The sequence below is a fragment of the Oncorhynchus masou genome, unplaced genomic scaffold (genome assembly GCF_036934945.1).
Source record: "Oncorhynchus masou masou isolate Uvic2021 unplaced genomic scaffold, UVic_Omas_1.1 unplaced_scaffold_2352, whole genome shotgun sequence".
NCBI classification, from domain to species: domain Eukaryota; kingdom Metazoa; phylum Chordata; class Actinopteri; order Salmoniformes; family Salmonidae; genus Oncorhynchus; species Oncorhynchus masou.
This window is the reverse complement of record NW_027008812.1, coordinates 2,036-23,047: the sequence shown is the minus strand read 5'-3', so window position 1 is coordinate 23,047 and position 21,012 is coordinate 2,036. Positions and strand designations below refer to the sequence as shown.

The 21,012-nt window shown below is 44.0% G+C and overlaps 1 pseudogene; it reads right to left on the bottom strand.

Moving 5' to 3' along the window:
• Positions 1–16,655, bottom strand: part of LOC135533386 (DIS3-like exonuclease 1) — a 37,443-nt pseudogene extending 20,788 nt beyond the window's left edge.
• Between the last annotated feature and the right edge of the window lie 4,357 nt (positions 16,656–21,012).

Here is a 21,012-nt window from a genome sequence, read left to right as displayed (position 1 = left end):
AGGACGGTGTACTATACTATACCCTACCTGGATACAGATCTCTATGAGGACGGTGTATTATACTATAACTGGATACAGATCTCTATGAGGACGGTGTATTATACTATAACTGGATACAGATCTCTATGAGGACGGTGTATTATACTATAACTGGATACAGATCTCTATGAGGACGGTGTACTATACTATACCCTACCTGGATACAGATCTCTATGAGGACGGTGTATTATACTATAAGTGGATACAGATCTCTATGAGGACGGTGTATTATACTATAACTGGATACAGATCTCTATGAGGACGGTGTATTATACTATAACTGGATACAGATCTCTATGAGGACGGTGTATTATACTATAACTGGATACAGATCTCTATGAGGACGGTGTACTATACTATACCCTACCTGGATACAGATCTCTATGAGGACGGTGTATTATACTATAACTGGATACAGATCTCTATGAGGATGGTGTATTATACTATAACTGGATACAGATCTCTATGAGGACGGTGTATTATACTATAACTGGATACAGATCTCTATGAGGATGGTGTATTATACTATAACTGGATACAGATCTCTATGAGGACAGTGTACTATACAATACCTGGATACAGATCTCTATGAGGACGGTGTATTATACTATACCCTACCTGGATACAGATCTCTATGAGGACAGTGTATATTATACTATACCCTACCTGGATACAGATCTCTATGAGGACGGTGTACTATACTATAACTACCTGGATACAGATCTCTATGAGGACGGTGTACTATACTAATAACCTACCTGGATACAGATCTCTATGAGGACAGTGTATATTATACTATACCCTACCTGGATACAGATCTCTATGAGGACGGTGTACTATACTAGAACTGGATACAGATCTCTATGAGGACGGTGTACTATACTATACCCTACCTGGATACAGATCTCTATGAGGACGGTGTATTATACTATAACTGGATACAGATCTCTATGAGGATGGTGTATTATACTATAACTGGATACAGATCTCTATGAGGACGGTGTATTATACTATAACTGGATACAGATCTCTATGAGGACGGTGTACTATACTATACCCTACCTGGATACAGATCTCTATGAGGACGGTGTACTATACTATACCCTACCTGGATACAGATCTCTATGAGGACGGTGTACTATACTATACCCTACCTGGATACAGATCTCTATGAGGACGGTGTACTATACTATACCCTACCTGGATACAGATCTCTATGAGGACGGTGTACTATACTATACCCTACCTGGATACAGATCTCTATGAGGACGGTGTATTATACTATAACTGGATACAGATCTCTATGAGGACGGTGTACTATACTATACCCTACCTGGATACAGATCTCTATGAGGACGGTGTACTATACTATACCCTACCTGGATACAGATCTCTATGAGGACGGTGTACTATACTATACCTGGATACAGATCTCTATGAGGACGGTGTACTATACTATAACTGGATTCAGATCTCTATGAGGACGGTGTACTATACTATACCCTACCTGGATACAGATCTCTATGAGGACGGTGTACTATACTATACCCTACCTGGATACAGATCTCTATGAGGACGGTGTATTATACTATAACTGGATACAGATCTCTATGAGGAAGGTGTACTATACTATACCCTACCTGGATACAGATCTCTATGAGGACGGTGTACTATACTATACCCTACCTGGATACAGATCTCTATGAGGACGGTGTATATACTATACCCTACCTGGATACAGATCTCTATGAGGACGGTGTACTATACTATACCCTACCTGGATACAGATCTCTATGAGGACGGTGTACTATACTATACCCTACCTGGATACAGATCTCTATGAGGACGGTGTATTATACTATAACTGGATACAGATCTCTATGAGGACGGTGTATATATACTATACCCTACCTGGATACAGATCTCTATGAGGACGGTGTATATTATACTATACCCTACCTGGATACAGATCTCTATGAGGACGGTGTACTATACTATACCTGTGCCTCAGAGAAAGGAGGTACGTGGATGCAGTTCTCTATGAGGATGGTTTGGACCTCAGTCTCCAGCTCCCCAGCCCGGCCCAGAACCCTGACACTGTGTCCGTTAGGGTAGAGGGAGGTGCTGTCCCACGAGTCCAGACGAACTATCACCCGGTGATCCTGGAGAGACGGAGGAGATGACAGGCTTCATGTCCTTTCAACAGTCAGAGACTTAAAGCAAGTTCACCTGATTCAACCACTCTACTAATCATCAAGTCCTTAGTCTGACCTGTAGTTTGTCAGCCTGTTGGGTGCTGATTCGGATCTTAGGGATGCGTTGGTCCCAGGGCGTGGCCAGGATACGCTGGGAGTTCCTGCTCTGTGATTGGGTCTCCTCCTTGGGGGGAAAGGTCACAACATAGTCCCTCCAGTTCCTCTGAAGGATCCCTACCACACGACCTGGAGGGAGGAGAGAGGGAGAAGATAGAGAGGAGGGGGAGAGAGAGGGAAAAGAGAGAGAGGAGAGGGAGGGAGATGAGAGAGAGGAGAGGGAGAAGGACGAGAGAGAGGAGGGGAGATTAGAGGGATAAGAGGATACAGATCTCTAGGGGAGGAGGGAGGGAGGAAGAAGGAGGGAGGGGGAGAGGAGATCTCTAAGAAGGAGGGAGAAGAGAGAGGAGGTGGAGAGAGAGAAGGAAGAGAGAGAGGAGGGGGAGAGAGGAAGAAGAGAGAGAAGGAGAAGATAGAGAGGAGGGGGGAGAGAGGAAGAAGAGAGAGAAGGAGAAGATAGAGAGGAGGGGGAGGAGGGAGAAGAGAGAGAAGGGGGGAGAAGATGTGAGAAGAGAGGAGGGGGGAGAAGGAGGGAGAAGGAGGGGGAGAAGGAGATCTCTATGAGGGAGGGGAGAGAGAGGGAGTAGAGAGTGAGGAGGGGGAGAGAGGAGTAGAGAGTGAGGAGGGAGGGGAAGAGTAGAGAGGGGGAGAAGGAGGGAGAAGGAGGGGGAGAGGAGGGAGAAGAGAGATGAGGAGGGGGAGAGGGGAGTAGAGAGTGAGGAGGGGGGGGAACTGGATAGAGATCTCTATGAGGAGGGAGAAGGAGGGAGTAGAGAGTGAGGAGGGGGGAGGGAGTAGAGAGTGAGGAGGGGAGAGATAGAAGGAGACAGAGGAGGGGGAGAAGGAGGGAGAAGGAGGGGAGAAGGAGGGAGACTATAGTGAGGAGGGAGAGAGGGGGAGTCTCTATGAGGAGAGAGAGGGAGTAAGAGAGTGAGGAGGGGGAGAGAGGGAGAACTAGAGGGGAGGGGAGAAGGAGGGAGAAGGAGGGGGGTGAAGGAGGGAGAAGAGAGGAGAGAGGGAGTAGAGAGAGGGGAGGGGGAGAGAGAGGACAGTGAGTGAGGGGAGAGGGGGAGTAGAGTGAGGAGGGGGAGAGAGGGAGAAGAGAGAGAGGAGGGGGAGAGAGGGAGAGAGAGGGAGTAAATACTGTAAAAAGGTATACTGTATGTTCTGTCTAGTATCTCATCCATTCAGTCTAGGAAACACAGAGATGAGTAATTGAGACATTAGGTCAGTAGTGTTTGTGTGTGTGTGTGTGTGTGTGTGTGTGTGTGTGTGTGTGTGTGTGTGTGTGTGTGTGTGTGTGTGTGTGTGTGCGCGTGTGTGTGTGTACCTGTGGCCATGGGTTGACTCTGTGTCTCGTCTCCCTTCTCCTCCCCTGTCCCTCCGTCAGGGGAGGCTGGTTCTCCCCTCCACTCCCCCTTCGGCAACAGCTCCACGGCAACCATATCGCCGTGCACCGCCCGGTTACGATTCCTCCCCCACACACCAGCACATCACTGTTCAGCTCTGGGAGAGGATGTACAGTGACACACGTTGTTGTGTTGTTTTGGCTCTGGTCCTCCAGCACTTTGGATTTGATTAGAGTGGAGGGGCCTAGCCTGTGTTAGAGTGGAGGGGCGGCAGGGTAGCCTAGTGGTTAGAGTGGAGGGGCGGCAGGGTAGCCTAGTGGTTAGAGGGAGGGGCGGCAGGGTAGCCTAGTGGTTAGAGTGGAGGGGCGGCAGGGTAGCCTAGTGGTTAGAGTGGAGGGGCGGCAGGGTAGCCTAGGGGTTAGAGTGGAGGGGCGGCAGGGTAGCCTAGTGGTTAGAGGGAGGGGCGGCAGGGTAGCCTAGTGGTTAGAGTGGAGGGGCGGCAGGGTAGCCTAGTGGTTAGAGTGGAGGGTAGCGGCAGGGTAGCCTAGTGGTTAGAGTGGAGGGGCGGCAGGGTAGCCTAGTGGTTAGAGTGGAGGGGGCGGCAGGGTAGCCTAGTGGTTAGAGTGGAGGGGCGGCAGGGTAGCCTAGTGGTTAGAGCGGAGGGGCGGCAGGGTAGCCTAGTGGTTAGAGCGTTGGACTAGTAACCGGAAGGTTGTAAGTTCAAACCCCCGAGCTGACAAGGTACAAATCTGTCGTTCTGCCCCTGAACAGGCAGTTAACCCACTGTTCCCAGGCGGCAGAAAATAAGGTTCTTAGACTTGTCTTGTTAAATAAAGGTTAGTCACCCCCATTTTAGTGGAGGGAACAAATTCATTTCTATTTGTATTACAGTTGTAAAAAAGTGAAGTATTTGGTTCATGGTACTCAGGTGACAACATCAAGCTTGTGAGGGACACAGGAGCCGTTTGTTTTGGTTAATAATGTTTGATTGTAAAATAAGAATAGTCTACATTGGTGGAGACCCTGAGTGGTTAGAACAATCCTGAATGTGAATAATGATGAGTGAGAAGTTACAGACATGCTAACCTCCCCTATTACAATAACAGAGGAGATTAGCATGCTATATCAGGAAGACATGCTAACCTCCCCCTATTACAATAACAGAGGAGATTAGCATGCTATATCATACCCCCCAAGACATGCTAACCTCCCTATTACAATAACAGAGGAGATTAGCATGTTATATCATACCCCCAAGACATGCTAACCTCCCCCTATTACAATAACAGAGGAGATTAGCATGTTATATCATACCCCCAAGACATGCTAACCTCCCCCTATTACAATAACAGAGGAGATTAGCATGTTATATCATAACCCCAAGACATGCTAACCTACCCCTATTACAATAACAGAGGAGATTAGCATGTTATATCTAGACATGCTAACCTCCCCCTATTACAATAACAGAGGAGATTAGCATGTTATATCATACCCCCAAGACATGCTAACCTCCCCCATTACAATAACAGAGGAGATTAGCATGTTATATCATACCCCCAAGACATGCTAACCTCCCCCATTACAATAACAGAGGAGATTAGCATGTTATATCATACCCCAAGACATGCTAACCTCCCCCTATTACAATAACAGAGGAGATTAGCATGTTATATCATACCCCCAAGACATGCTAACCTCCCCTATTACAATAACAGAGGAGGGCTATATCATACCCCCAAGACATGCTAACCTCCCCCAAGACATGTGGTTAACAGAGGAGATTAGCATGTTATATCATACCCCCCAATACATGCTAACCTCCCCTATTACAATAACAGAGGAGATTAGCATGTTATATCATACCCCCAAGACATGCTAACCTCCCCCTTATTACAATAACAGAGGAGATTAGCATGTTATATCATACCCCAAGACATGCTAACACCCTATTACAATAACAGGGAGATTAGCATGTTATATCATACCCCCAAGACATGCTAACCTCCCCTATTACAATAACAGGAGATTTAACATGCTATATCATACCCCCAAGACATGCTAACCTCCCCCATTACAATAACAGAGGACATTAGCATGTTATATGCCCCAAGACATGCTAACCTCCCCCTATTACAATAACAGAGGTGATTAGCATGTTATATCATACCCCAAGACATGCTAACCTCCCCATTTACAATAACAGGGTGATTAGCATGCTATATCATACCCCCAAGACATGCTAACCTCCCCCTATTGAATAACAGAGGCGGCATGGACATGCTAACCTCCCCTATTACAATAACAGAGGAGATTAGCATGTTATATCCATACCCCCAAGACATGCTAACCTCCCCCTATTACAATAACAGAGGAGATTAGCATGCTATATCATACCCCCAAGACATGCTAACCTCCCCCTATTACAATAACAGGGGAGATTAGCATGTTATATCATACCCCCCAAGACATGCTAACCTCCCCTATTACAATAACAGGTGTTAGCATGTTATATCATACCCCAAGACATGCTAACCTAAGACATGGTAACCTCCCCCTATTACAATAACAGGGAGATTAGCATGTTATATCATACCCCCAAGACATGCTAACCTCCCCTTTACAATAACAGAGGAGATTAGCATGCTATATCATAGCCCCCAAGACATGCTTCCCCCTATTACAATAACAGAGGAGATTAGCATATATCATACCCCAAGACATGCTAACCTCCCCCTATTACAATAACAGAGGAGATTAGCATGCTATATCATACCCCCCCAAGACATGCTAACCTCCCCCTATTACAATAACAGAGGAGATTAGCATGCTATATCATACCCCCCAAGACATGCTAACCTCCCCCCAAGACATGCTAACCTCCCCCATTACAATAACAGAGGAGATTAGCATGTTATATCATACCCCAAGACATGCTAACCTCCCCCTATTACAATAACAGAGGAGATTAGCATGTTATATCATACCCCAAGACATGCTAACCTCCCCCTATTACAATGAGGAGATTAGCATGGCTATATCATACCCCAAGACATGCTAACCTCCCCCTATTACAATAACAGAGGGAGATTAGCATGTTATATCATACCCCCAGAGACATGCTAACCTCCCCATTACAATAACAGAGTTAGATTAGCATGTTATATCATACCCCCCAAGACATGCTAACCTCCCCCTATTACAATAACAGAGTTAGATTAGCATGATATCATACCCCCAAGACATGCTAACCTCCCCCTATTACAATAACAGAGGAGATTAGCATATATCATAGCCCCAAGACATGCTAACCTCCCCTATTACAATAACAGAGGAGATTAGCATGTTATATCATACCCCCAAGACATGCTAACCTCCCCCTATTACAATAACAGAGGAGATTAGCATGTTATATCATACCCCCAAGACATGCTAACCTCCCCCTATTACAATAACAGAGGAGATTAGCATGTTATATCATACCCCAAGACATGCTAACCTCCCCCTTATTACAATAACAGAGGAGATTAGCATGTTATATCATACCCCCAAGACATGCTAACCTCCCCTATTACAATAACAGAGGAGATTAGCATGTTATATCTCCCCCAAGACATGCTAACCTCCCCTATTACAATAACAGAGGAGATTAGCATGTTATATCATACCCCACATGCTAACCTCCCCCTATTACAATAACAGAGGAGATTAGCATGTTATATCATACCCCCAAGACATGCCCTCCCCCATTACAATAACAGAGGAGATTAGCATGTTATATCATACCCCCCAAGACATGCTAACCTCCCCCCTATTACAATAACAGAGGAGATTAGCATGTTATATCATACCCCCCAAGACATGCTAACCTCCCCCCTATTACAATAACAGAGGAGATTAGCATGTTATATCATACCCCCAAGACATGCTAACCTCCCCCTATTACAATAACAGAGGAGATTAGCATGTTATATCATACCCCATCAAGACATGCTAACTCCCCCTATTACAATAACAGAGGAGATTAGCATGTTATATCATACCCCCAAGACATGCTAACCTCCCCCTATTACAATAACAGAGGAGATTAGCATGTTATATCATACCCCCAAGACATGCTAACCTCCCCCCTATTACAATAACAGAGGAGATTAGCATGTTATATCATACCCCCAAGACATGCTAACCTCCCCTATTACAATAACAGAGGAGATTAGCATGCTTATATCATACCCCCAAGACATGCTAACCTCCCCCTATTACAATAACAGAGGAGATTAGCATGTTATATCATACCCCCCAAGACATGCTAACCTCCCCCTATTACAATAACAGAGGAGATTAGCATGTTATATCATACCCCCAAGACATGCTAACCTCCCCTATTACAATAACAGAGGAGATTAGCATGTTATATCATACCCCAAGACATGCTAACCTCCCCCTATTACAATAACAGAGGAGATTAGCATGTTATATCATACCCCCAAGACATGCTAACCTCCCCCTATTACAATAACAGAGGAGATTAGCATGTTATATCATACCCCCCAAGACATGCTAACCTCCCCTATTACAATAACAGAGGAGATTAGCATGTTATATCATACCCCCAAGACATGCTAACCTCCCCCTATTACAATAACAGAGGAGATTAGCATGTTATATCATACCCCCAAGACATGCTAACCTCCCCCTATTACAATAACAGAGGAGATTAGCATGCTATATCATACCCCAAGACATGCTAACCTCCCCTATTACAATAACAGAGGAGATTAGCATGTTATATCATACCCCCCAAGACATGCTAACCTCCCCCTATTACAATAACAGAGGAGATTAGCATGTTATATCATACCCCCAAGACATGCTAACCTCCCCTATTACGATAACAGAGGAGATTAGCATGTTATATCATACCCCCAAGACATGCTAACCTCCCCCTATTACAATAACAGAGGAGATTAGCATGTTATATCATACCCCCAAGACATGCTAACCTCCCCCTATTACAATAACAGAGGAGATTAGCATGTTATATCATACCCCCAAGACATGCTAACCTCCCCCTATTACAATAACAGAGGAGATTAGCATGTTATATCATACCCCCAAGACATGCTAACCTCCCCTATTACAATAACAGAGGAGATTAGCATGTTATATCATAAAGACATGCTAACCTCCCCCTATTACAATAACAGAGGAGATTAGCATGTTATATCATACCCCCCAAGACATGCTAACCTCCCCTATTACAATAACAGAGGAGATTATATATCAATGCTAACATTACAATAACAGAGGAGATTAGCATTTTTAAGTGGGTATGATATTTGTGTGTCTGTAACCTTCTTAATAAACTCAACTGGGTCAGAACGTCTGCAGGTACTCCTGAACATAGAAAAAGAATCTCATTATGCCCTGATTGACTTGAATGGGCAGGGCCAGTTCTACTCATTCTAGTTCTGTGCTCCTGAAGACCAAGAGACACGCACAAGGTAACGATACACTGGCTGGTAATATAGGAGATGTTTTATCCTGTGTTTAGTATGTGTAGGCTATGTGATCCCTGCGGGGGAATTGAACCCACAACCTTACGCTAAAGGTCAAACAGAACAGTTTGAGGTCATAGGTCGGTTTTGTTGTGGAACTCACCTGAGCTCTTGTTAGAAGAGCCCTCAAAGCGGACGAAGGCTTCATGCTGGGCCCTGTGCTTGTTCACATTCAGAGTGCCCTGGAATGGAGGGACAGAGAGGCAGAAGACTTAGTACCCTGGAATGGAAGGGAGAGACAGAAGACGTAGTACCCTGGAATGGAAGGGAGAGACAGAAGACTTAGTGCCCTGGAATGGAAGGGAGAGACAGAAGACTTAGTGCCCTGGAATGGAAGGACAGAGAGACAGAAGACTTAGTGCCCTGGAATGGAAGGACAGAAGACTTAGTACCCTGGAATGGAAGGACAGAGAGACAGAAGACTTAGTACCCTGGAATGGAAGGACAGAGAGACAGAAGACTTAGTACCCTGGAATGGAAGGACAGAGAGACAGAAGACTTAGTGCCCTGGAATGGAAGGACAGAGAGACAGAAGACTTAGTGCCCTGGAATGGAAGGACAGAAGACTTAGTGCCCTGGAATGGAAGGGCAGTAGACTTAGTACCCTGGAATGGAAGGACAGAAGACTTAGTACCCTGGAATGGAAGGACAGAGGACTTAGTACCCTGGAATGGAAGGACAGAAGACTTAGTACCCTGGAATGGAAGGACAGAGACACAGAAGACTTAGTGCCCTGGAATGGAAGGACAGAAGACTTAGTACCCTGGAATGGAAGGGAGAGACAGAAGACTTAGTGCCCTGGAATGGAAGGGAGAGACAGAAGACTTAGTACCCTGGAATGGAAGGGAGAGACACAGAAGACTTAGTGCCCTGGAATGGAAGGACAGAAGACTTAGTGCCCTGGAATGGAAGGGAGAGACAGAGAAGACTTAGTGCCCTGGAATGGAAGGGAGAGACAGAAGACTTAGTGCCCTGGAATGGAAGGACAGAAGACTTAGTGCCCTGGAATGGAAGGGAGAGACAGAAGACTTAGTTAGTGCCCTGGAATGGAAGGGAGAGACAGAGAAGACTTAGTGCCCTGGAATGGAAGGGAGAGACAGAAGACTTAGTGCCCTGGAATGGAAGGACAGAAGACTTAGTACCCTGGAATGGAAGGACAGAAGACTTAGTGCCCTGGAATGGAAGGACAGAAGACTTAGTACCCTGGAATGGAAGGGCAGTAGACTTAGTACCCTGGAATGGAAGGGCAGTAGACTTAGTACCCTGGAATGGAAGGGCAGTAGACTTAGTACCCTGGAATGGAAGGACAGAGAGACAGAAGACTTAGTACCCTGGAATGGAAGGAAGGGACAGAGAAGAAAACTTTTTTTAAATGTTTTTTTTTAAATGTCATTTAGCAGATGCTCATATCCAGAGCAACTTACAGGAGCAATTAGGGTTAAGTGCCTTGTTCAAGGGCACATCGGGCAGATTTCACCTAGTCAGCTCTAGGATTCGAATCAGCAACCTTTTGGTTACTGGCCTAATCGCTAGGCTCGCCCCCACCCCACATTGGGGGGACATTTTCATTTCACAGAAATGTGTATTTTTTTGTGTTTTTGGTGTTTGCTTTTCTCCAGAGTTGTTGTGTTTGTAAGCCTCAAAATGGCTGTTGCGGAGGACCTTCACATCTGAGTGTAGTTTGGAATAAAGAGGAGGACCTTCACATTTGAGTGTAGTTTGGAGAAAAGAGGTGGACCTTCACATCTGCGTGTAGTTTGGAATAAAGAAGAGGACCTTCACATCTGAGTGTAGTTTGGAGTAAAGATGAGGACCTTCACACCTGCGTGTAGTTTGGAGTAAAGAGGACCTTCACACCTGAGTGTAGTTTGGAGTAAAGAGGACCTTCACACCTGCGTGTAGTTTGGAGTAAAGAGGACCTTCACATCTGAGTGTAGTTTGGAGTAAAGAGGAAGACCTTCACACCTGAGTGTAGTTTGGAGTAAAGAGGACCTTCACACCTGAGTGTAGTTTGGAGTAAAGAGGACCTTCACATCTGAGTGTAGTTTGGAGTAAAGATGAGGACCTTCACACCTGAGTGTAGTTTGGAGTAAAGAGGACCTTCACATCTGAGTGTAGTTTGGAGTAAAGATGAGGACCTTCACACCTGAGTGTAGTTTGGAGTAAAGAGGACCTTCACACCTGAGTGTAGTTTGGAGTAAAGAGGACCTTCACACCTGCGTGTGGTTTGGAGTAAAGATGAGGACCTTCACACCTGAGCGTAGTTTGGAGTAAAGAGGACCTTCACACCTGAGTGTAGTTTGGAGTAAAGAGGACCTTCACATCTGAGTGTAGTTTGGAGTAAAGAGGACCTTCACATCTGAGTGTAGTTTGCTCTTCATGACTTGATGTGTTTGGACTAAGGAGGATGTCTGAGTGTAGTTTGGAGTAAAGAGGAGGACCTTCACACACACACACCACACTTCATGACTTTATGTGTTCCACTAAGGAGAGATGTTACACACACACACACACACACACACACACACACACACACACACACACACACACACACACACACACACACACACACACACACACACACACACACACACACACACACACACAGTCATGCCCCCTCCACCTGCCTGTATGTATCGGCCAGACTTAATGCCAGCCTGCAGGACCTCGGCAGGCAGGTGTTCAGTGTACTCTCTCTCCGTCCCCTCGCTCCCTTTCTCCTGCAGGGACTGAGCGATGGAGCAGTACAGCTCCAGGGCAGCCTGCAGGTCCGGCCAGAACGTCTGCAGGTACTCCTGAACATAGAAACAGAATCTCATTATGCCCTGATTGACTTGAATGGGCAGGGACAGTTCTACTCATTCTAGATCTGTGCTCCTTAAGACCAAGAGACACGCACAAGGTAACGATACACTGGCTGGTAATATTAGGAGATGTTTTATCCTGTGTTCAGTATGTGTAGGCTATGTGATCCCTGCGGGGGAATTGAACCCACAACCCTGGGTCTCACTCTTACCAACGGAGCCACACAGGACCGACAACATAGTATACACTATACCAACGGAATGAAAACTGATCTGAACCCAACCTGGCTTCTTGTATGGGTCCTTTTGACTGATGTTCCCTGAGGTTCCATTACCCAGGTATTCACCTATAGAGGAGTATTCAGCAGGGTTCTCATCTCCCAGGTATTAACCTATAGAGGAGTATTCAGCAGGGTTCTCATTACCCAGGTATTCACCTATAGAGGAGTATTCAGCAGGGTTCTCATTACCCAGGTATTCACCTATAGAGGTCCAGCATTCAGCAGGGTTCTCATTACCCAGGTATTCACCTACAGAGGTTCAGTATTCAGCAGGGTTCTCATTACCCAGGTATTCACCTATAGAGTAGTATTCAGCAGGGTTCTCATTACCCAGGTATTCACCTATAGAGGTTCAGTATTCAGCAGGGTTCTCATTACCCAGGTATTCACCTATAGAGGTTCAGTATTCAGCAGGGTTCTCATTACCCAGGTATTCACCTATAGAGGTCCAGCATTCAGCAGGGTTCTCATTACCCAGGTATTCACCTATAGAGGTTCAGTATTCAGCAGGGTTCTCATTACCCAGGTATTCACCTATAGAGGTTCAGTATTCAGCAGGGTTCTCATTACCCAGGTATTCTCCTATAGAGATTCAGTATTCAGCAGGGTTCTCATTACCCAGGTATTCACCTATAGAGGTTCAGTATTCAGCAGGGTTCTCATTACCCAGATATTCACCTATAGAGATTCAGTATTCAGCAGGGTTCTCATTACCCAGGTATTCACCTATAGAGGAGTATTCAGCAGGGTTCTCATTACCCAGGTATTCACCTATAGAGAGTATTCAGCAGGGTTCTCATTACCCAGGTATTCACCTACAGAGGTTCAGTATTCAGCAGGGTTCTCATTACCCAGGTATTCACCTATAGAGGTTCAGTATTCAGCAGGGTTCTCATTACCCAGGTATTCACCTATAGAGGAGTATTCAGCATTCAGCACCTATAGGGTTCTTCTCATTACCCAGGTATTCACCTATAGAGGTTCAGTATTCAGCAGGGTTCTCATTACACAGGTATTCTCCTATAGAGGAGTATTCAGCAGGGTTCTCATTACCCAGGTATTCACCTATAGAAGAGTATTCAGCAGGGTTCTCATTACCCAGGTATTCACCTATAGAGGAGTATTCAGCAGGGTTCTCAATACCCAGGTATTCACCTATAGAGGTTCAGTATTCAGCAGGGTTCTCATTACCCAGGTCTTCACCTATAGAGGAGTATTCAGCAGGGTTCTCATTACCCAGGTATTCACCTACAGAGGTTCAGTATTCAGCAGGGTTCTCATTACCCAGGTATTCTCCTATAGAGATTCAGTATTCAGCAGGGTTCTCATTCCCAGGTATTCACCTATAGAGGAGTATTCAGCAGGGTCCTCATTACCCAGGTCTTCACCTATAGAGGAGTATTCAGCAGGGTTCTCATTACCCAGGTATTCACCTACAGAGGTTCAGTATTCAGCAGGGTTCTCATTACCCAGGTATTCTCCTATAGAGATTCAGTATTCAGCAGGGTTCTCATTACCCAGGTATTCACCTATAGAGGGAGTATTCAGCAGGGTTCTCATTACCCAGGTATTCACCTATAGAGGTTCAGTATTCAGCAGGGTTCTCATTACCCAGGTATTCACCTATAGAGGTTCAGTATTCAGCAGGGTTCTCATTACCCAGGTATTCACCTATAGAGGAGTATTCAGCAGGGTTCTCATTACCCAGGTATTCACCTATAGAGGAGTATTCAGCAGGGTTCTCATTACCCAGGTATTCACCTATAGAGGTTCAGTATTCAGCAGGGTTCTCATTACCCAGGTATTCACCTATAGAGGAGTATTCAGCAGGGTTCTCATTACCCAGGTATTCACCTATAGAGGTTCAGTATTCAGCAGGGTTCTCATTACCCAGGTATTCACCTATAGAGGTTCAGTATTCAGCAGGGTTCTCATTACCCAGGTATTCACCTATAGAGGAGTATTCAGCAGGGTTCTCATTACCCAGGTATTCACCTACAGAGATTCAGTATTCAGCATATTCATCTATAGAGGTTCAGGGTTTATCTTTAATCATGTTAGCACCATTGAAGGGCATTCAGAACCATTTGGAGGAGTGTTGTACCTGTGTTACAGGGTAGACACCATAGTTGAGGCTGTGTGTACTATAGTGTTTACCTGTGTACAGGGATTAAACACCACAGTTGAGGCTGTGTGTAGTGTTGTACCTGTGTACAGTATTCAGTTGAGGGTTCTACAATGTTTACCTGTGTACAGGGACATAAACACCACAGTTGAGGCTGTGTGTACTATAGAGTGTAGTATTACCACAGCAGGCTGTTCTACATTGTTGTACCTGTGTACAGAGTAAACACCACAGTTCAGGCTGCGTATATAGTGTTTACCTGTATTCACCAGTTGAGGCTCGTGTACTATAGTGTTTACCTGTGTACAGAGTAGTTACACCTGTGTGTACTATAGTGTTTACCTTCAGAGGATAAACACCATGGATGTATCTTTTGTCATGTTAGAGGACATAAACACCATTGAAGGCTGTGTGTAATGGGACAGAACAGGCAGTTACCACAGTTGAGGCTGTGTGTACTATAGTGTTGTACCTGTGTACAGAGGACATAAACACCACAGTTGAGGCTGTGTGTACTATAGTGTTGTACCTGTGTACAGAGGACATAAACACCACAGTTGAGGCTGTGTGTACTATAGTGTTTACCTGTGTACAGAGGATATAAACACAGTTGAGGCACAGTGTGTACAGAGGAAGTAGTTACCACAGTTGAGGCTGTGTGTACTATAGTGTTTACCTGTGTACAGAGGACATAAACACCACAGTTGAGGCTGTGTGTACTATAGTGTTGTACCTGTGTACAGAGGACATAAACACCACAGTTGAGGCTGTGTACCTGTGTACAGAGGAAGTAGTTACCACAGTTGAGGCTGTGTGTACTATAGTGTTGTACCTGTGTACAGAGGACATAAACACCACAGTTGAGGCTGTGTGTACTATAGTGTTGTACCTGTGTACAGAGGACATAGACACCACAGTTGAGGCTGTGTGTACTATAGTGTTGTACCTGTGTACAGAGGACATAGACACCACAGTTGAGGCTGCTGTACTCTGCCACAGCGGTCTGGTCTTCAGTGATCATCACTACTGGCTTCAGCCCTGCCAGGTGGTCATGGTACCACACCGCAGCTTGATACACACACCTACGGTGGAGGGAGACGAGGACACACCTGCGTTACCATACACATACAGATACACAGAGTGATGCCTGAACACACACAATTCCAATGTACGTATTATGTACCTACAAATGGCAACAAACTTGACTTGCATTAACTGGCTTAATATTGGGTTTTACAGTCAGAGGAGGAGGATGAAGAGGAGGGTGAAGGCAGAGGAGTAGGAGAAGGAGGAAGAAGGCGGAGGAGGATGAAGGTAGAGGAGGATGAAGGTAGAGGAGGATGAAGGTAGAGGAGGATGAAGGAGGAGGAGGAAGGAGGAGGAGGTGGAAGGATGAAGGGAGGATGGAGGAGGAGAAGGAGGATGAAGGTAGAGGAGGATGAAGAGGAGGGTGAAGGCAGAGGGATGAGAGAGAAGGAGGAAGAAGGCAGAGGAGGATGAAGGAGGATGATGAATGGAGGAGGATGAAGGCAGAGGAGGATGACGGTAGAGGAGGATGAAGGTAGAGGAGGATGAAGGCAGAGGAGGATGAAGGTAGAGGAGGATGAAGGCAGAAGAAGGCGGAGAAAGAAGAAGGCAGAGGAGGATGAAGAGGATGATGAAGGAGGAGGATGAAGGCAGAAGAAGGCGGAGAGAGAAGAAGGCAGAGGAGGATGAAGGCGGAATAGGATAAAGAGGATGAAGGCAGCGAGGATGAAGAAGGAGGAGGATTTTAATTTGATTTATTTTACCAGTCAAGTCAGTTAAGAACAAATTCTTATTGACAATGACGGCCTAGGAACAGTGGGTTAACTGCCTTGAACAGGGGCAGAACGACAGATTTTTACCTCATCAGCTCAGGGATTCGATCTAGCAACCTTTCAGTTACTGGCCCAACACTCTAACCACTAGGCTACCTGCCACCCCAGGATGAAGGAGGAGGATGACGATGAAGGAGGAGGATGAAGGCAGAGGATGAAGACGGAGGAGGTGGTGTAGGAAGGCCACTCACCTGGTCTGCCATTTGTCCTGCGGCTCTCCCTTTTCTCTGGGGCAGTAGGAATACTCCTGGAACTCGTTGGCAAACAGGATACAGTGATGACGGGGGTCCTTCAGCAAGCTGCGTAGCCGGTTGTACTGCCTGATAGAAACAATTCATTTTCTACTCAAAGTGCATCGTTTTGCTGATATAAAGTGGATAAAACAAATACCTTAAAATAGTAGACAAGACATAAACAACATAAAAAAGATAACAAGAAATCGCAGAGAGGGCAACTCATGAAGTATGGTCTCATGTAGTACCATGAAGTATGGTCTCATGAAGTACCATGGGTCCTAGATTTGACACCAGCTACAGCAGTAGCTTTACTTTAAAGTACTTACGTAAAAAATACTTTAAAGTACTTAAAAATACTTTAAAGTACTTAAGTAAAAAATACTTTAAAGTACTTAAGTAAAAATACTTTAAAGTACTTAAGTAAAAAATACTTTAAAGTACTTAAGTAAAAATACTTTAAAGTACTTAAGTAAAAAATACTTTAAAGTACTTAAGTAAAAAAATACTTTAAAGTACTTAAAGTAAAAAATACTTTAAAGTACTTAAGTAAAAATACTTTAAAGTACTGCTTAAGTAGTTTTTGGGGTTATCTGTACTTTACTATTGTCACGTTCATTGAATGGAGGATGTGATGTGAATACGTTCTTCTTTTAACGAAATGAAGAACACTTAAACAAACTTTACAAAACAACAAAACGAACGTGAAACTATATATAAACAAATACAGACACAGGCACTAACACATAGACAATAACCCACCCCGAAATACCCAAGGAATATGGCTGCCTAAATATGGTTCCCAATCAGAGACAATGATAAACAGCTGCCTCTAATTGAGAACCAATCTAGGCAACCATAGACATACATAACACCTTGACTACTAAACCCCAATAGACATACAAAAACCCCTAGACAGGGCCAAACACATACATCAGTTACTGTCACACTCTGACTTAACCAAAATAATAAAGAAAACAAAGAATACTAAGGTCAGGGCGTGACAACTATTTATAGTTTTGACAACTTTAACGTCCTTACATTCCTAAAGAAAATGATGTATTTTTTATTCCATGCATTTTCCTGACACCTAAAAGTACTCGTTCAATTTTTAAATGCTTAGCAGGACAGGAAAATTGTCTAATTCGCACACTTGTCAATAGAACATCCCTGGTCGTCACTACAGCCTCTGATCTGGTGGACTCACTAAACACATGCTTGGTTTGTAAATGATGTCTGGGTGTTGGAGCGTGCCCCTGGCTATTTGTAAATTAAAAACACAAGAAAATGATTCCGTCTGGTTTGCTTTATATAAGGAATTTAAATGATTTATACTTTGACTTTGACTTTTGATACTTCAGTATATTTTAGCAATTATATTTATTTGTAATACTTTAAGTATATTTAAAACCAAATACTTTCAGACTTTTAAGTAGTAAGTAGTTAAGTAGTATTTTACTTTTACCTCTACTCAGGTATGACAGTTGTGTACTTTTTCCACCACTGCTAATAACCTTGTAGCCTAATAACCTTGTAGCCTAATAACCTAGTAACCTACAGTATGTAGCCTAATAACCTGGTAGCCTAATAACCTTGTAGCCTAATAACCTCGTAGCCTACAGTATGTAGCCTAATAACCTTGTAACCTACACTATGTAGCCTAATAACCTCGTAGCCTAATAACCTTGTAGCCTAATAACCGTGTAGCCTACACTATGTAGCCTAATAACTTCGTAGCCTAATAACCTTGTAGCCTACAGTATGTAGCCTAATAACCTCATAGCCTACAGTACGTAGCCTAATAACCTCATAGCCTAATAACCTTGTAGCCTACAGTATGTAGCCTAATATCCTTGTAGCCTACAGTATGTAGCCTAATAACCTCGTAGCCTAAAAACCTCGTAGCCTACAGTAGGTAGCCTAATAACCGTGTAGCCTACAGTATGTAGCCTAATAACCTCGTAGCTTAATAACCTTGTAGCCTAATACCTTGTAGCCTACAGTATGTAGCCTAATAACCTCGTAGCCTAATACCTTGTAGCCTACAGTATGTAGCCTAATAACCTCGTAGCCTACAGTATGCAGCCTAATAACCTCGTAGCCTAATAACCTTGTAGCCTAATAACCGTGTAGCCTACAGTATGTAACCTAATAACCTACAGTATGTAACCTACAGTATGTACCCAGCAACCTGCAGTATGTAGCCTACAGTATGGGACCTTGTTGCCTACAGTATGTAGCCTAATAACCTAGTAACCTACAGTATGTATCCTAATAACCTAGTAACCTACAATATGTATCCTAATAACCTAGTAACCTACAGTATGTAGCCTAATAACCTAGTAACCTACAGTATGTAGCCTAATAACCTCGTAGCCTAATAACCTTGTAACCTAATAACCTTGTAACCTAATAACCTTGTAGCCTACAGTATGTAGCCTAATAACCTTGTAGCCTAATAACCTTGTAGCCTAATAACCTTGTAGCCTACAGTATGTAGCCTAATAACCTTGTAGCCTAATAACCTTTGTAGCCTAAGTATGTAGCCTACAGTATGTAGCCTAATAACCTAGTAACCTACAGTAATAACCTAGTAACCTACAGTATGTAGCCTAATAACCGTAGCCTAATAACCTTGTAGCCTAATAAATAACCTTGTAACCTAATAACCTTAGCCTAATAACCTCAGCCTACAGTATGTAGCCTATCAACCGTGTGTAGCCATAAGTATGTAGCCTAATAACCCGCCTAATAACCTTGTAGCCTAATACCTTAGCCTAGTATGTAGCCTAATAACCTTGTAGCCTACAGTATGTAGCCTAATAACCTTGCAGCGTAGCCTAATAACCACGAGCCTAATAAACTAGTAACCTACAGTATGTATCCTAATAACCTAGTAACCCAGTATTAGCCTAATAACCTCGTAGCCTACAGTATGTATCCTAATAACCTTATGTAACCTACAGTATGTATCCCAATTATGTAGCCTACAGTATGTAACCTAATAACCTGGTAACCTACCTATGTAAACTACAGTATGTAACCTAATAACCTACAGTATGTAACCTACAGTATGTATCCCAGCAACCTGCAGTATGTAGCCTACAGTATGTAACCTTGTAACCTACAGTATGTAGCCTAATAACCTTGTAACCCACAGTATGTAACCTAATAACCTACAGTATGTAACCTTGTATGTACCCCAGCAACCTGCCTACAGTATGTAGCCTACAGTATGTAACCTTGTAGCCTACAGTATGTAGCCTAATAACCTTGTAGCCTACACCCAACCTGCAGCCTACAGTATGTAACCTACAGTATGTAACCTACAGTATGTAGCCTAATAACCTAGTAACCTACAGTATGTACCCTAATAACCTAGTAACCTACAGTATGTACATAATAACCTGTAACCTTGTAACCTACAGTATGTAACCTAAATGTAGCCTAAGTATGTAGCAACCTGCAGTATGTAGCCTACAGTATGTAACCTACAGTATGTAATAACCTAAGTATGTGATAACCCACAGTACGTATGTAGCCTAATAACCTTGTAGTATGTAACCTACAGTATGTGATAACCTACAGTATGATAACCTACAGTATGTAATAACCTGTGATAACCTACAGTATGTAGCCTACAGTATGTAACTCAGTATGTGATAACCCTAGTATGTGATAACCCACAGTATGTATAACCCACAGTAATAACCTAGTATGCGATAACCTACAGTATGTAACCCACAGTATGTGATAACCCAAGTATGTGATAACCCACAGTACGTGTAACCCACAGTATGTGATAACCCACAGTATGATAACCTATAACCTGATAACCCACAGTATGTGATAACCCTGCAGTATGTAGCCTACAGTATGTAATAACCTACAGTATGTAATAACCTTGTAGCACAGTATGTAATAACAACCTGCAGTCATGGGTATAACAGATGTAACCCACAGCGGTTCATCCTGGGGTCCCCCACATATGTAGCCTAATAACCTAGTATAACCTAGTAACCCACAGTATGTAGCATAATAACCTTGCAGCCTACAGTATGCGATAACCCACAGTATGTAACCCACAGTAAAGTGAAGCCTAATAACCTAACGATGCAACAGTTTATAAAACCCACAGTATGTAGCAAAACCCAGAATACAGTATGTGATAACCCTACAGTATGTAATAACCCCAGTATGTGATAACCAACAGTATGTGATAACCCACAGTATGTGTAACTCAATACAGATCTTTACCCAACGAGAAGTGGGTACAGTATGTCATCCCACAGTATGTTCATCCTGTTTAAGGTCCCACGTGTGTTGAGGTAGTGAATAGAGCTCTGCATAGGTTTTCCAATTGAAGGTAACACGGAGGACAACACACACGTGTCACACGACACACCGACGAGGACTTGAGCCTACACCTCACGTCGTCTCAGAGAGGTCAAA